The sequence below is a fragment of the Numida meleagris genome, chromosome 5 (genome assembly GCF_002078875.1).
Source record: "Numida meleagris isolate 19003 breed g44 Domestic line chromosome 5, NumMel1.0, whole genome shotgun sequence".
Taxonomy (NCBI): domain Eukaryota; kingdom Metazoa; phylum Chordata; class Aves; order Galliformes; family Numididae; genus Numida; species Numida meleagris.
This window is the reverse complement of record NC_034413.1, coordinates 68,279,322-68,295,647: the sequence shown is the minus strand read 5'-3', so window position 1 is coordinate 68,295,647 and position 16,326 is coordinate 68,279,322. Positions and strand designations below refer to the sequence as shown.

The 16,326-nt window shown below is 41.9% G+C and overlaps 1 long non-coding RNA gene across 3 annotated transcripts in view; it reads right to left on the bottom strand.

Moving 5' to 3' along the window:
* Positions 1-16,326, bottom strand: part of LOC110400482 — a 119,502-nt gene that overhangs the window by 9,922 nt on the left and 93,254 nt on the right. Inside the window, exons 4-10 of one of the 3 annotated variants that reach the window (XR_002439881.1) lie at positions 15,712-15,772; positions 12,183-12,425; positions 11,419-11,571; positions 11,281-11,339; positions 9,666-9,727; positions 5,459-5,552; positions 1,238-1,341 (exon numbers count right to left, since the gene is read on the bottom strand). This is a non-coding gene — a long non-coding RNA (uncharacterized LOC110400482). The remainder of the gene's footprint in view (positions 1-1,237; positions 1,342-5,458; positions 5,553-9,665; positions 9,728-11,280; positions 11,340-11,418; positions 11,572-12,182; positions 12,426-15,711; positions 15,773-16,326) is intronic. The other 2 variants (XR_002439883.1, XR_002439882.1) reach the window with 2 other exon arrangements.

Genomic DNA, 16,326 nt, shown 5'->3' with positions numbered 1-16,326 from the left:
AAAAAAAAAGAGACTGAAAAGACTAACAATAAAAAGTTTTGTGGTCAAGGAGAAAAGTCTCTGAGTGAACATAAATGCCCTCACTGATTGCCAGAATCTTTAATATGGGGAGAAGAGGGGGAAGGATGCTTAACTGCTCCCTAAGATATCCACTGGAACACAGTATGGGTATTAGATACTGGATTTGCCATTAACGTATTTCATACTTGCAAATACAAACTGTATGCAGTTTTTTTTGTCATGTCCTCCTCCTCCTCCTCGTGCAGGATGATGAACCAAGGAGGATTTTAGCACAGTTGGCTTTTAAAACGTGTCGCCTGGCTGTTCCCGCAGTGACCATTGCAGGGAGGACGAGCCCACCCCACCGCAGCAATCACGTGCTCCCACTACGGCTCACACACACCGCCCCTCTCCCAAGATGAATCACGCTGCTCGAATTCATATTCTGAAGCGTATATTTGACTTTGTTATTCTTACTCTCAACTTCCATTTTTCATTCAAATACAAGCCAGCATTTTTACTAATGCGCGTTTAAAAACTCTGTGTATTGACTTTGGCTACTGGCAAAGTTCACTGCAAACTGTTTAAGAACTACCTGAAGAGATAGGAGTGGACATGTCTTCAGTATCCACACAGTCCTGGTATTGACAAACAAGTTATTTGTAAGCTTGAATGCACCCATTAAAAATACCCTCCCTTTGGAGTTTTGGACGTTTCCTGACTATATTTTTTAAGCGAAGAGATGAAGGACTTTCCCCAAAGAGCCAAGCAGAGGACCTCAGCTCTCTTCATTTGTTTCTAGCTCTCTGTACCTCTCCTCTGTAGGAGTTCCCAGCCTACGTCTGGAGCACAGCTGGCCAAGTTCAGTATTTAACAGGACAGAGGAGCTGCAAGGCAGCTTAATGAGCAACCCAAACCAGCCAGAAGGGTCACACTCTGGGGCCATCTGTGCTAATGGAGAAGAAGACACCAAAAAAGGGGCTGCTGGGGTGAGAGGTGGGGAAAGAGCCTCAGGACCACTGCAAGGAGCAGTGATCATCACTGTGGGAAAAGCAAACAGCAGCGAGATGGAGATGTCTGACAGGAGATGGGAACAAGCTTTTCTCTGTCCCATTTCCAGATCCCATCTGCGCATTGCCTCTGCTGAAAGGTAACGCAGCGCTCAGATCTGTTCCGAGTTACTTCGGCGAGGAATGTCTGGCTTTTTATGGTTGTTTTAATTGGTGACAGTACTCACTGCTTAGCGTGCTCAGTCTGGCACCACTGCTCTCCCATGTCCTGCTCACAACATCCCGAATACTCGTCTTGCCTCACGGCTACTGCCTCGTCACCACCCTTTCCCTGTCCAGAGAATTGAAACAAGTTGAGAAGTGAGAAAAACTTTAAAGCAAAACTGAATTCCAAACACATTTTATTCTTTTATCCAAACCAGTAAGCAACAGCTCAGTCTGTTCTTTCACACATAAAAGATTTTGTATTGGTGACAGTGCGTATGTGCAGGACACCAGGCTGTGACAAAAGAGACCAAATTATACATCTTTGCACAACATTTCTTCCGAGTACCACAGAGAAATTTTACTACCAATAATGATATTTAATTTGCAATACTTCCAGAAGAAAGCAGTTATTGTGTTTTTATAAGCAAGACAAGCAGATTTATGTGTTTGGCAAAGAGAACATGTCGATAATAAGGTCAATGCCTCCTGCCCAGCAACTTAAACACAACCCTTCCAGTCCACCAGGCAACACAGGTATCAGCAGCCTTCAGATCTAGCTTGCACAAAGCATAGAAAGAACCCATAGGATTTACCTTCCACCTTCTTCATTTCACCGAAACCCTCCCCATAACGTAGATGGAAGAATAACCACAAGCTAGTGAACTCAAGGGGAAGATCTTTATCAAACAGCGGCCCTCATCAACTTCCATATTCTTGAATGGATCCCACATTCTGACAAGGTCAGCTCCTTGGTCCACTCCCCATCTCTTTCCCCACAAGCAGCACAGTTATTCAGCTATCCTAGCAGTGCGTGGAAAAACCCATACTTTTCTTTCCTAACTTAAACATTCGCTATGAGCCAAGAGATGCTACCTGAGGAAGACACGTCCCCAGTCATACAAGAAGTGGTATTTTGGGGCATCAGTTGCTGGAAAAGAAGGGGAAGGCTGAGGAGGGGTACAATCACCTCCCTCAGCTTGCATCCTTCAAGACACCATGCCTTCATCCCTTTAAGTCACTCTCAAAATCATCCCATGTGTTCTGCATTGCTAGAGCACGGTAGGTTGCTAACCCCCAGTGTCAGCCATAGAGAAAGGACTTTCCTTTCATCCCTGCAGGCAGTCTTTTGTGAAGAGGCCAGGGAATCATCACAGGACAGCAGTGACTCACTGTTTCTATCAGCGGAATGAATCTCTGCTGCTCAGTGCTCTCCTTCTCCCACCTGGCATTGCCACCAAAACCATCACACCAATGCGTAGGGAGGTTACGCAAGGCTGTGAGGTCAGGATACAACTTACAGCAGTCAGGAATGGTGGGAAGGGCTGCCAGCTAGGTTTCATCATTCCTAGCTGGACTGCTAGGAAAAATAGGTCAAGGTTTTCCACAGCGACCCTCAACTTTGGATGGCCAAATTAACGTGTATTCAAAAACCCCTCAAAAAAAAAAAAAAGAAAATGAAAGTAGACAGCTGTGTCTTCCAAGGTGCTTGAAGTTGAGCACCTCAGAGAAAAGAGGAAGTTATCTGAAACCTCTGAAAAAAATCCCAAGCATGCTGTGCAAAAACCAATGGAGGAAACCTCATGGGTAAATAACTAGCCAGCGCGCACAAGAGCACGGCTCTCAGGATGCATGTGTGTTTCTACTGCGGGAGAGAGAACAATTGAATTACGAGGAGCTCTTAAGCAAGAAAAGTAAACATCTTTTGGCAATTTAGTGCTGCACTTTGAAGCGTGGCTATGTCATACAAATGGTGAAATAGCACGGACACCCTTCTGCTGGCTAGTTTGTTTAATATGGTGAGTAGGGAGCTTGGGGAGCGTAGCGCTCCTTTATGAGCTCACGAGTCGGAGGAGGGAAGGTGCAGAAGGAATAGGAGAGGGATTTTGGAGAAAGCTACAGCTTCCCAGAGCCAATGGGAAGGATCCACTGCGGGAGCCCACAGCATCTACGGGGCAGCCACTGCCACCCGGGGACCGGCCCCGAGCAGCCTCTGCCGTGGGGCAGTGGGACAGGGAATAATCACACGAGAGGGGTTAATTGCTATAAATATCAAGAATCAAATCAATATGTCAAGATGTGTGTTCCACTTTTCACATGTATGCGGCGTGTAAATGAGAAACGGAGAGAGAGGGAGGAAGAGCTAGAAAGAAAAAGGAGAGACTACTAAAGAAATAAGCCCCCCTGTACAGACAGCCTGACGCCAGATGGCTTCTTCTAATAAATATTCAACCTTAACTCAGTTCCCATGTAACTTTGTTGTAAAGCTGCCAGCACACCCACACAGATCTGGGCCAGCAAAATGATTACAGTAGTACAAACAAAATAGTGCAATAGAGGAAACAGGCAGACAGGGTCCTGTATACAGAAAGACAGAGCTGTAAAGATGTGAGTTGATGAACCTTTAGATTTAATACTGAGAAACTTAAAATAATGACTTGGGCAGAGGGGAGGAAAAAAAAACCTAAAAAAATAATAAACAGGACTTATTTTTTTCCTCGCTGTTACTGTTATTGTTGGGCATAGGCAGAACATCCTTCTGTCAAGACAGAAAACGAGGCACTGCGCATCAGTTGCTATTCTGCATGTTTTCTCCTTTCAGCTGGAATTCAGATACCTGGCTCAAAATCACCGTCCAGGTTAAATTTCCCATTGCCCATTCTGCTCTTACAGGGCACAAGTTAAAAAGGAAGATTTTGTGCATGGCATTTGTTACTGTGACATTTGTTGTTATTAATTGGGAAAAGGAAGAGATTGGGTATATTTTTATTAGGAAAACACTGGCTCGGTGCTTAAAAACATGCAATTCAGTTGTGAGAGCGTTTTTGCCTCAAGCTCTTTAATTTCAAAATTGGATTATGAGATCTGAATATCAGAGCACACCATGTTGGCAACCCCAAAACTGTTTAAATAGGACCCTGACCAAATGCACAATCTAGTGCTGAGATTAAGAGGAGGAAAAAGGCAATGAAAAAGGCCGTACTTAACAGACAGATGCTTTGAAGGAAGGCAAAATAAAATAAAATAAAATAAAATAATAATTTTAAAAAGCAAAAGATTCGAGCTACTGATTTCTTGGATCAGTTTCATGCAGGTCTCATTTTTAGTGGCAGGGAAAAATGTGCACAGTCAGCTCTAAACTTCTACCTGCAGTTAAGGTGGTTATTCAACAACCATTCCCGTGCCAGCAGCAGGTCAGGTACACAAAACTACACATTTACATACCCGAGAATGCAGCTTTTGGTGTTATAAGCTAACTTATGGCACTCCTGGAAGGACATCATTTCGGATGATGCAGTAAAATACAAATAGAATCGGTAAGACAGAATTTGAAAAAAGAAAAGAAGTGATGGTGGGGGGAAGTAGGCTGAACGTCAGAAAGTATTTCCTGGTTGTGAGCATTTCCCTCTGCAAAGCAGATCGACAAGGAGAGGCTGTGGAGTCAGGCTTTCACCACTTCCCTCGGGAGACTGTCACTGTGGAGGTTTTAAAAACAAAGCTGAACTCAGCACTAGTAAATATGCTGCAGGGAATAACCCCGCATTGGGCAAGAAGTGGACAAGATCAATTAACAGATCTCTTCTATGTCTACTTTCTATTATTTTTGACTGTTAGAAGAAAACTTTGTGAGGGAAGAGCCCAGAGCTCTCTCCTCCACTTGTCTGAGAGCAGGCTGCGCGATACTGCACACTCATGTCTGAACCTCTGTTCACTACAACTGCTAACTACTCTCTCCCATCCCTCTTGCTCTGCTTGCCCTTGATTCCCACTTCCAGAAGTGGTGGAAAGAATTTCCCAGAGAGAGAGGAAGAAAGAAAAAAAAAAAAAAAAAGGAAAAAAGGAAACCGATACAAATCTCTCATTTCTTATCTTCCCAGGCCCCTTTATAGCATACATCTATTCCGAGCAGTTTGACACTTCCTTCCCACCCACTCCTGTTACAACCAGCTGTGCATCACCTCCTCGTGCTCCTTCTCCCCCAGCCCCAAGGTGTGCTTTATGAGTCCACCCTCCACCACAACATGACGGCATCAAACAGGGGAGCAGCTCCAGGCCTGGGGAAACGTTCACATTTTTTTTTTGCAAGCGAGCAGGATGAAAGCGATGCGATGGAGCCGAACTTCCAGCCCTTGGGAGAACACAGCTGCCAAAGCTGCTAAAGACACACCTACCCAGCACCACAACACATCAAATGAGCCCTTCATTGGTTATGCTGGCTTGAAGTTCGTGAGATCTGTCCTTACCCTAGCAAAGCGGACAGGCGATGCTGAGAAATCCCTGGATAAAGCTTAGGGGTTCGGAGTCGCCACTGAGACTCCTCCAGTGCTCAGCTTCGCTCTGCAGCCAAAATTGGAGGAAAAAAATAGGGGAAAGTTCAACGCCAATTTAAACTCTCCCCAAGATCTTTTTGCTTAATAAATAAATAAATGCTTTGAAGTATAAGGGAACAAAAAAGATATATATGGATTTTTCCCTGTGGCAACCATCTCCCTGCAGGCCCAGGGCTGCCCATAAAGCCATCCTCGCAACACTGTTGGATCATCAGCTTTGGTTTTCAGATCTGCTTGATTTAACGCTGCGACGAGTTCCTATTGGTACTACATGGTTTAGGAAAGGAAGGAAGCAAAAGGAAACAGAGGGAGGAAACACAACAGCAGAGAGAGGCTGGCAGAAAGAGCAAGATGGATACAGCAGGGCCTGCCCACCCTGCTGTCTGTGTCTCCTCCATCTCCAACCTCACCTCTCCCTTCTAGAGAGGATGCTGCCATCGTGGCATGGACGGTTCCCAGCTAAGTAAATCAAAGCGAGGAAAGAACAAGGAGGTGAAATGTGGGCTCCAGGGGGAGAAAAGAAGGATGGAGCTTCGTAGGGCCGAGAGAAGGAAGCTGCAGCCCACCACTTCTCACCGTGAGAACCTACTCACCCAAGTCTCTCCTGCTGGAGAGCTCTGCCCCCCATCACAGCCACTATGGCCATGGGAGGCAGGGAGAGGGAGGAGCAGCAGGCACCGTGATTTCTAGAGGGAAATCAGCAACGTTGCTACCCAACAAGGCACTAGCTGGGGCCAGGTTCTGAGCTATGACATCTGCCTTGGTCCTGCAGCTGCTGGGGTGCTTGCCCAAGTGAGCACCGTACTGGCACACTCAGCCCCTTTAGAGGCAAACATCAGGGTTCGTTAGGAGGGCATGCAGCCAGGTAATTAGTGTCCACACATTGCAACTCCCATCACGTTAGCAATGGATTTCCTCCAAGCGGGGTATTTGTCTGGTTGGAACATCAGCAAGTCTCACTGCTGCAGTCAAACAAGAAAAGAGTCAAAGGTGATAACACTGGTCCTATTTAACACATTTCTGGTTTGTAAAATTCTGTGTTGTCTGAGAAATGCACGCAGTGATTTTGGACAAGAGACTGAGCAGAGCACAGTGTTGATGCTCTCAGCCATTAGTTTATAAATTGAATAAGATAGATGTGTTCATTCATATGAACTAATGTAGTTTTTCTTATGAAGGTTTCATATTATACAAATCCATTAGCATATTTACAAATTAATCTTCCCTTAGGAAGAAAAAAGATCAAAGATTTACAGAAGGAAGTGCTTTATTACTTTTAAACTGCCTTTTCTTTTTTTTTTTTTAAAGAAAGAAAAAGAAATGAAGGGAAATTATGTTGAACCATAAATGTTTCTTTATGACTACTGTACAGCAGCTTTGTGGGAGATTTAAATTTACTAAAGGGCAAGGGGGACTTTAAGCCATCTATACAAGTTCAGTATTAAAAATATATATACATGACAGGTGCCCATATAAGTTCATGCAGTACAAAATATTCCATAAATGAGCTCATTTATCTGAGTAATTTAAAAAGAGCTTCTGCATAAGGGGAGATATTTAGTTTGAATTATAGTCAGTTTACCTTTCATAAGTTTTTTCATCATTTCCCATACCTCCTTTGGTGCTACTGAGAATATCAGTAGTTATCAAGCATTATACTCAACCTTGCTATTCCCTATTCCCAGCAAAGCCCTATCATTGAAGTGTCTCCACGTTCTCTTCAAGATATGCTGTCTGTAAAACCCTGGATGCATGATTATTTCTGCATCATAGATGCCAGATAAAAGATTTCTTAGCCTGATCTTGTTTTATCTAAGCAAAGAACTTGAACAATAGAGTGTCACAGGTAAAGGAAAAATCTGTAGGCTTGTCTGCATCGTTTAGATTTGACTCTGCCATAAAACAAAACAAAAAAACAATTTACATTTTCAGAATGACTTTGTACTGTGGCTGAAAATACACAGTAGTAGAGCAGCAAGGAAATGAAACAAGATGCAAACCTTTAATGATTTATTAATAACCACTTTCTGAGACATTTCTAACTACTAAAGAGAAATCAGAACACTAAATACATTAAGATCTTTAGGAAAAAAAAAAGGGAAGGGGGAACCATTGAAAAGTTATAAAAATAACAGCTAAAGTTCCACGGAGGAGAAGAAAAGAGAAAAATAAGCTGGCAGGTGAAGTACATTTTAGGTTGAGCTGGTCCTACCTTGGGACAGGAATTTGAAGGAGGTGACCTCCAAGCCCCCTCCTAGATATAAATTTTTTACTTCTGTGCTGAAATGTTTGAAGACCTTTTTCCAGTAAGTACCTTTTTTTTTTTCCTTCTTTTTAATACTTTAGGATATATTCCAAAGAAAATGTCTTGTATATTAGGAACGCTAAGGTTAAATTGCTATTCATCAACAGAATAATTCTCATTTTCTCACGATGATTATATTCACTCAAGGATAACTTCCTCCACTTACGTGAGCTCCCTTAAAAATCAATGTTATATTTAAAAGGACCTGTACCTGGATAACCTCTGCCACTCGTCCTCCTCCTCACTACACGCCTGACAATGAATGAAGCCTTTCTGACAATGAATAAAGCCTTTTCCCAGCAGGACAGCTGTGCTTTCACCATGCTGAAGACACAGACACAAAGAAGCCAGCCACGCGGAGGTCAGTGCCAGGCAGTAAATGGTTCCACAGAAAGATAATCCCAGGGAACACACTACTAAGAAAGCAGGTATTTTAAAGCTGCTCAAATAGCTGTACGTTCACTCTTCACACATCACACCATCCAGCGTCTAGCCTGCAGCCAGCACTGGGAACAAGACTGAGGAGGAGAATGGCTTCAGTCATTTCTATCCCACCTGTCTCCTAAGAGGATACATGCCTTGAGAAAGTTTTGAATGAGAAATATTCTTATTCTACTCCAGAGCTGACTTTTATTGTCAAGAATCACTGTTCTTATTCAAGCGTGCTCTCCTCAAATAACCAGGCAACTTCGTTTCTTTGCTCTTTCCCTCTCATTTCCTGAAAGCATCAGAGGGAAACTCTCAGGAATGTTTCTCTCAACTACTTAGAACGGAAACTCAGTGTTGATTTTTGTTTTCCTGTGGATGTTGCATTGGGCTATCAGAATGTTCATGGGTAACAAGCCATAACTTTTCAGTGGCTCTATCTGTTAATTTGGGAAACCAAGAAAAGATAAGTCTATCTAAGCTTCAGATCTATGAGGACTGTTAAATGTTTTTAAAGGTGTGACACTGTCCTACTGGCATTAATACCTCGTAGTTGTACACTATTTTATTTCAGGATTCAAAGATTTTTCCAAATAAATAACCCTAACAACTGTGACACTCCTATGAGATGCTTGCAAATGAACACTTGCATTGAGGGTAATGCTTAGTCCACTGTATCTTAGTTTGAAATACCAACACCAGATTCAATTGTCATTTGTATGATCCACTCGTCCTGCAACAGCCTATGAAGCCTTCTTGTTGAAAATATTACTGGCAAATCTGTTCAGAAGATTAATGCTAATTAGGTTAGGGTGGGGGTGAGTTTCATATTGCTTGAAACTTGGCTCACAAAAAGAGAATGGCAAAGAAAAGAGGCACGACCAAGAGCCAACAGGACAGAAGTCAATGACTGAGGTTCAATTAAAGAGGAAAAAAACCCACATCAACAGAATAACCCTTAGGCCAGTATTCCACTCTCACACCAAGAGGCATTTAAGGTTAGCACCTCATACTTTCCCAAGCACTCAGCTCTCCAGCCATCACCACCTTGTTCAGGATGCTGACTCCGACGCAGATGGGAGCAGAAGTTTGGCACCACAAGTTTTTCAGGTGAAAAACCGTGCCATCGGTGACGAATTACAAGTCATTAAACTGGAGCGCATGCTGTGTGTGCCTCTTCAATTCAATATAGGGAATTAAGAAGTCTAATGCCTGTGGCATTAAATATGAATGATGAATGTGAGAAATAAAATAAGGAGAAGAGAAATCTATGTGTTTCATTACACAAGCTAGCTATGCCACTGACACCTTTTGCTTTTGCATGAAAAAAAATCTGTCTAAAATTAGATAGCAAAGAAAACCAGAAAGCTTATTTTTAAGGAAACTTACATCAAATTTTGGTGAGATTAAGGAGTAATGTTTTCTTCCAGTTTGGACACCATTCTGGTCATCTGAAAGGTAATAGAATACAATATTTTATTAACCAGTAATCAATAAGGGAGCACAGTCTTTCTTCAGAACAGATTTGTAAATGAACAGACAGTATTTAAAAGAAAGAACACAAACTTTAGAAAAATAGAAATGTCAGAAGTGACACATTATCTCACTTGAAGGCATGCGTCTGACTCCTTCCTGCAATATGAAGGATAAACATCATGAGCCACAAAGGCTTCTGTGTGTATCATAAACCACACTGTATGGGAAAACAATTCTCCAGCTCTCCAAAGGAAAAGGTTTCTTTCATCCCTGATCAAGTTTCAGAGGTATTATTATTTATTTACACATGAAGGTCTGTGAAGAATTCACCTCACCATTTTGTGCAATGAGTTGGAGAATACTCGGTAGCCTCACTAAGGCATCTAATTTTTTACAGGCATGTCCCAGAAAATCACCCTTAATCTCCTCTAGAGATAATGGAAAGAAGGATGCTCCAGAACAAGGTTCTGCAGTGAGCTCCTAATACAGACCAAGATGAGCAACACGTTAGAAAGATCTCCTTAGAATCACAGAATCATTAAGGTTAGAAGAGACCACTAAGATCACCGAGGGCAACCATCTACCCATCCCCACCATGCCCACTAAACCACCTCACTCAGTGCAACACCCATCCTTTTCTTGAAAACCTCCAAGGAAGGTGACTCCACCACCTCCCTCCTTCTCCCCTTTGCACTCAGAAGCAAAAGAAGGTTGTTGCTATCTGCATTTGGGACATCTCATTTTGGACATCAAATATTGAGCAAAAACTACTAATTCTCTGAATGCGGTAGAACAAAAGAGAGACAGAATTGAGAACAACGAGGTACTATTGATAGGCACTTAAAAAGGAAGCCTGGCAGGTGGTTGGATGTTAGGAGACACTGAAGATGGTGGATTTAAAAAAAAAAAAATCCATGAACTGATAACCAATCTCCACAAGTGAGACTGAGGTAAAAGATGAAGGAGTGCTGGAGACTACAGAAAAGAGATTAGTTAAAGGGAAAAAATGCGTTGGCTTGTCCAGAAGGTTCCAAGACAATGTGGTACCCAGACAGATGAGTACCAATAAACTCTGATCCATTTTATATTACACTTATGGATGCTTTTGGACACACAATGAAAACAGCAACTGTTTGGAGACCTCCTAAAGCATCTGTTCCGACTGAGCTAATTTTGAAATTATTTTACTTAGGCATAACTTTTTTTAGTTGTTGATAAAAATGATTTTTTTTTTCTTTTTTGGGTATAGAGCCATGAATTATGCATATATATACATATACACGCATGCATAAATAACATGTGTATGGTGTATTTTGGCACATATTTTAAGCCCTATATACTTTCATCCAGATTTTTCTCAACTTGCGTGCAGGCACCAAACAGGAGATGTTTTCATCATGTGATTTCCCGTTAGCTATATTTTTTACGCAGTGGATCTCAACATAGATGGCATGGATCTCATCCCAGTTGGCAGAACTTCTGTGGAGGTGGGGGGATCTGGAATCAGCAATTTGAACAGGAGACTCACCGACCACAGAGCGGCTGAAAATGGGGAACTGTTGATGCAGTCTAGTTTTTTGTATACACCTAGAAAGAGCAGAGCACTGAAATTAATCCCCCAAATTTCAGGAGGGCAAGCTGTGTTGGTTTGGGTTTTTTTGGTTACCTTGCACATGCATTGATGCAGGGACTGGGTCACGGGCACTAGAAGTTTTCACAGGTTTTTCCACAACAGCTCTTTTGCCAAATGACAATTGTCAATCAGTGTCCACCACGTACATAATGCGGTTGCTGGAATAATTCAGGTGGCAACGGGATCCTGGAGAATTTCAATCTGAATTAATCTTTTTGAAATTAGATTTCTCTTCCCCCCAGTGTCACAAACTAAAATGATGTAAAGTGCAAAATCTCTGTAGTAAATTAGCGATAAAAGAATAAAATTGTTAAACGAATATATTTTTCATGCTCGAGGGCTGTGTGTTTAACAGTTTTCTAACTGTTCATTCATTTATATAAAAATACTTCAGTTATTATCTACTTGAGTTGAAATTAGATATTTAATTGACTGGAGGGAATGAAATCCGCTCACTTTTAAATAAGGCAATGATTTAAAAATATTCCTGTAAAGTGATTTGTAAGACCACACCAGCACTAGTTCTTGGCACACATCCTTGTCTGTGTATATATTTTAAAAGCACGGTTGTTTTTACAAATGTAGTACTGTGAGAGCTAACTTCTTCAGAAACATGTTTATCTTAATTAGGAAAGTCAACAGACTTCTAATGGGAAGAAATGGGTATTTTTCTCTGTGGTATCTAAAGCATCAAAGGCCTCGTTCTCATGCCAAACCAATCTTCCTTCCTGCCTGCCTTTCAAACCCAGGTGATTGCAGACAGCTGAGCAGACATTTTCCCAAAAGCTTCTATTGACCTGGCTCCAGTCCTTTCCCGTGCTCTGTCTCCTTTTCTATCCGCATGTCACTTCTCTTTCTCTTTCTGTGTATTTGTTGTATTTTTGCCTGAGGAAACCTAGGGATATTCATGGCACCGAGGCAAATAATGTGGAATTAAAAACTAAATTCTTCAGGCCTTATCCTAGCAACAGGACCATCACCATCTGTTCAGAGGACAGGACTGCCATTATCCGCTGCATTCTTTGTACATACTCCATCACCTGTGAGGGGAAAAACATTGCCCCTTATCCTGGGGTCTTTGTTTAAAAACAAAGTCGTCTGCTTCTTTCTGGTACCAATACATTTCATAAATGCGATATACAGTACATTTAAAGAGATTAGACAGCAAGAAAAGCCTTAAAAGCTTTATATATTAAAAAAAAAAATCTTGGAAGGACATCTGCATGATATACAACAAAAGCAAATATTGTTTAAATAAACAGCAGAAATACATTGGTAAAAGTTCATCCAAATTCCTCTATCTACTACCAATTTCAGTAACACAAGCACTGCACATTTGACTTTGGGATCATTTTTACAACAGCAGCAGGTTTGTTATTAATTTTTTTTTCTTGAATTTAAACACCTAATTTAAAAATCTGCATTCCCCCATGTGCTGTGAAGGCCATTTTTGCTTCTCACAAGCACATCTCTGGCTGAAGTCCCAAATTACAGCCACACTGCTTAAAGAGCTGCGCACTTTCTACCTCTGGAAAATGTGAAGTTTATCAAAGAGCAGAAACACTGTATAAATTAATTTGAAGTCATCTTTTCTCTACTCTTTATGAATCATGCCCTTCCCCCCCCTCCCCCCCCCCACTTTCTGTCCTCTCTGTACATTTGAGTGAGTGAAAGAGTGCATGGGGGAAGTAAGGTAAAAATTAGAGAAATTAAAAAAAAATCCTGGAAATCAGAAGCAACAATCTTGACCTCATTATGTTTTCAGTTAAAAAAAATGTAATTTATAAAAGCTGGGTGACTGGCTGTCTTTGTTGGTTTTATGCCACTTATAAACAAAGCTGCAGTCATACTCATTTCTCAGCACTTACAGACACATTTGTGGTATGTAGCTTGGCAACATAAATTGGTAAAATCTGCCTGCTCCCACCAAATCTGCAAAGTGCTTTTTCATCCCATACAGCCAGCAATTTGAACATCAGAGCTGCCCCATCCTCTCTGCCCAGTGGGAGAACAGGGCAGAGCACAGGAGCTGGAGCAGATGGGCTTCAGCCTCACTTCCCTCCTCCTCCTCTCCTCAGGGCGCCAGCGGCAACAGCCAGCACAGGAGGAGCAAAGTCAGTGCAAACATAACACTACTGTCCAAAGAGTGTGGGAAGGGATGGGAAGTCAGGCTTAATTGTAAGGCTTCCTCTTTCCCTTCCCATATCTCCCTCATCCCTTAATTCCATGCTTCTAATTTCATTGATTACCTTAATTTGTTCGCTCCTGCTTTTTTTGCAGGCTGGCATTCTGACAAGCAGGTGCTGCCACCCTAATTAGCAGATCATAGAGCTACTCCATGGGACAAGAGCCGTCCCACATAAGCCCTAAACATCACCTAACAGGCTGAACCAAGCACCTCCTCCTTTCACATTAAGATTCAGCTCCATTCAGCTCCTTTCTCACAAATGGTTCCATGGATTGAGAAAACATATCCAAGGGAAGCAAAGAATTGGCCGATAATTTCAAAAGTTAGCTAAAAGCTGCCCTGTACTACTAATTGGTTGCACTAACAACTTTCATTCCTTGGTCAGACAAGGACTAACGGTTCAGCTTAGGCAAGCAGGGAGCAAGGTAGCCATAAACAGAAGTTGAGAAATTCCATCTCAAAGGACTTGGGGACTTGAATATTTTTCCCAAAGTACAACTCATCCCAAGTGCCATCAACTCCTCTGTGAATTTATGCATGGGAAGCTGCTGGAGAAGCTGTAGAGGCCCCCAGGTAGAGGTTGGTGCTTTCATTTAGCCCAAGAGGATTCAGCTGGCTCTGCATTGAGGTGGCCTCAGATAGGAAGACACTTTGGCCAAATATGAATATAATTGTGTTATTTAAATCTTCTCTCAATGGAAAAATCAATCTCAAATGGTACTACTTCACTGGAATTATCCACAGATTTGTCAACACAAAGATTTATTTTAAAAGCCTTTGAAGCATTGTTTGGATTCTGGCTTTCTTACCAAGTACTAAACTTCTCATCTTTGCATTCCTCCAATATTTCATGAAAGTAATAAACTGCTGTACATATTCTGTAAAGAACCAAAATGATGTTGCCTCACTAGGGGGAATACAAAATTCATATATCATCGTTCACGCAGTGCTGTCATCATTATGGACAAGGCTTTGAAGAAAAATGAAAGATGGACAGAAATACTGTATTCTACATGGAAAATCTGGTGGGTGGGGTGTCACAGGACATAAAGGCATGGTATTGAAAGCAAAGGTCACATTTCAGTAACAGGCTAATATTTCTAGAAGTGCAGAAATGCAACATAAGGGCAGAAATAAAGGTGCCCTCTACAGTTTTCCAGTTTCAAGTAGGAAATCGTTAGCCATTTAAAACAGATGAAATACATTAAAGTATTCTGAGATGCAAGGTAACTTCAGTTATTTTCCCGAAGTGACACAATCTAGTAACAGTACGACATGGCAATATTTTATACAGTATCATTTTGGTAGAGAGAGACTACAAACTGAATTTGAATTTTGAAGACAATGACAACAGAGCGGTCTCAGACTGGTCCATTGCTAGATTTATCACCCTCAGTAGTTTAAATAAATAGAGAAATAAACAAAGGATATCCTCACGTGGAGGGATAGCTGACGTTGAATTAGAATGAAGGTTGCAAGGGAAAACGTTAGCAGGTAAAAATAGCTTCCTCCCTTTGGAGGAATGGCATCAACCAGGCACTGTACGCTTTTTAATTCTCTAACTTCTACTCAGTTTTAGAGGTGATGTTTTTTGTGCCATCTAAATGCATTTCATTCCTATTTCCAAACATCAACAAATACGCGAAAGCATAAAGCTGAATTCAAAATTCACAGAAAGGCAGCAAAGAGCTTGGTCTCCAAATCTGAATACGAATAGCTACATCAGCTTCCTCTCATCTCAAGAGTAATCTAACATAGCACCACAACACCCACCAAGATGCCCAAGGTCATCTATTAGAGAACTAAAGTAGCTGCAGGGCTTAATGTCTTCCCACTGGTGTGAATGGGGACCTCGCAGGGCTCTCGCCCAGCCTGGAGAGCTCTCTCACAGCGTAATGCATTTGGGTTCAGCCACTTAAGACATGCTATATCTCAGTTTCACCATTAGTAACACAGATATTAAACATTTGTCTCGATCCCGAGGTACTGCCAGACATTTATGTTATAGAGGAACATTTCAAAAGCTATTGAGGAGCACAGATGATCGCTGTGACTATCAAACCAATGCTGAGCTGCTGTTGTACTATGTAAGCATAATGATAACGGTGAATGGTAATGACGTTTTAAAAGCTACTTACTACTTCAGCAAGTTGACAGCTTCAGGTTTTGATTCAGGTCTCCAAGCTCCCCAGCCAATCACTAAAAGAAGAGAGGGGAAGGAAAAAAATAATAACAGCAAAGAGCTCTTTTTGTCATATAGTGTTTCTTTGGAGAGACTTTATAGTCATGCAGATTAATAGGGCTCATAAACAGTGGGATGAGGAAGGGGCAAGCAAAGGTAGAACTCTTAATGAGGGAGCTTATTGCATGGAGGTGACCACGAGAACCGAGTGCAACAGCAGCTTGAGGGGCAGAAGCCCCAGACCACACATGGAACACTGGGGTGGGGGCAGAACTGGGGCATCATGGAGGTGGGGAGCTGGGCAGTGGGCGCTGCAGCCCCAGCCCCACAGCAATCACTTCTGTTGCTGCTGCTAATGATGAATACCATATGCTTGGCTCTTGCTGCTACCAAGTATGTTACGCTGCTACTGCCAATGAGTCAATCGACTCTTTCGGTAAGATGTAGAAGTTTATGCCCATGCATATTTCCTCAAAACTAACACATGGGCGATAATGTCACAAAACTGAAATATCCTCCAACAGTGCCTTTTTTTTCAATCATCTTATTGTCTTGTTCCAGTCAGGTACAG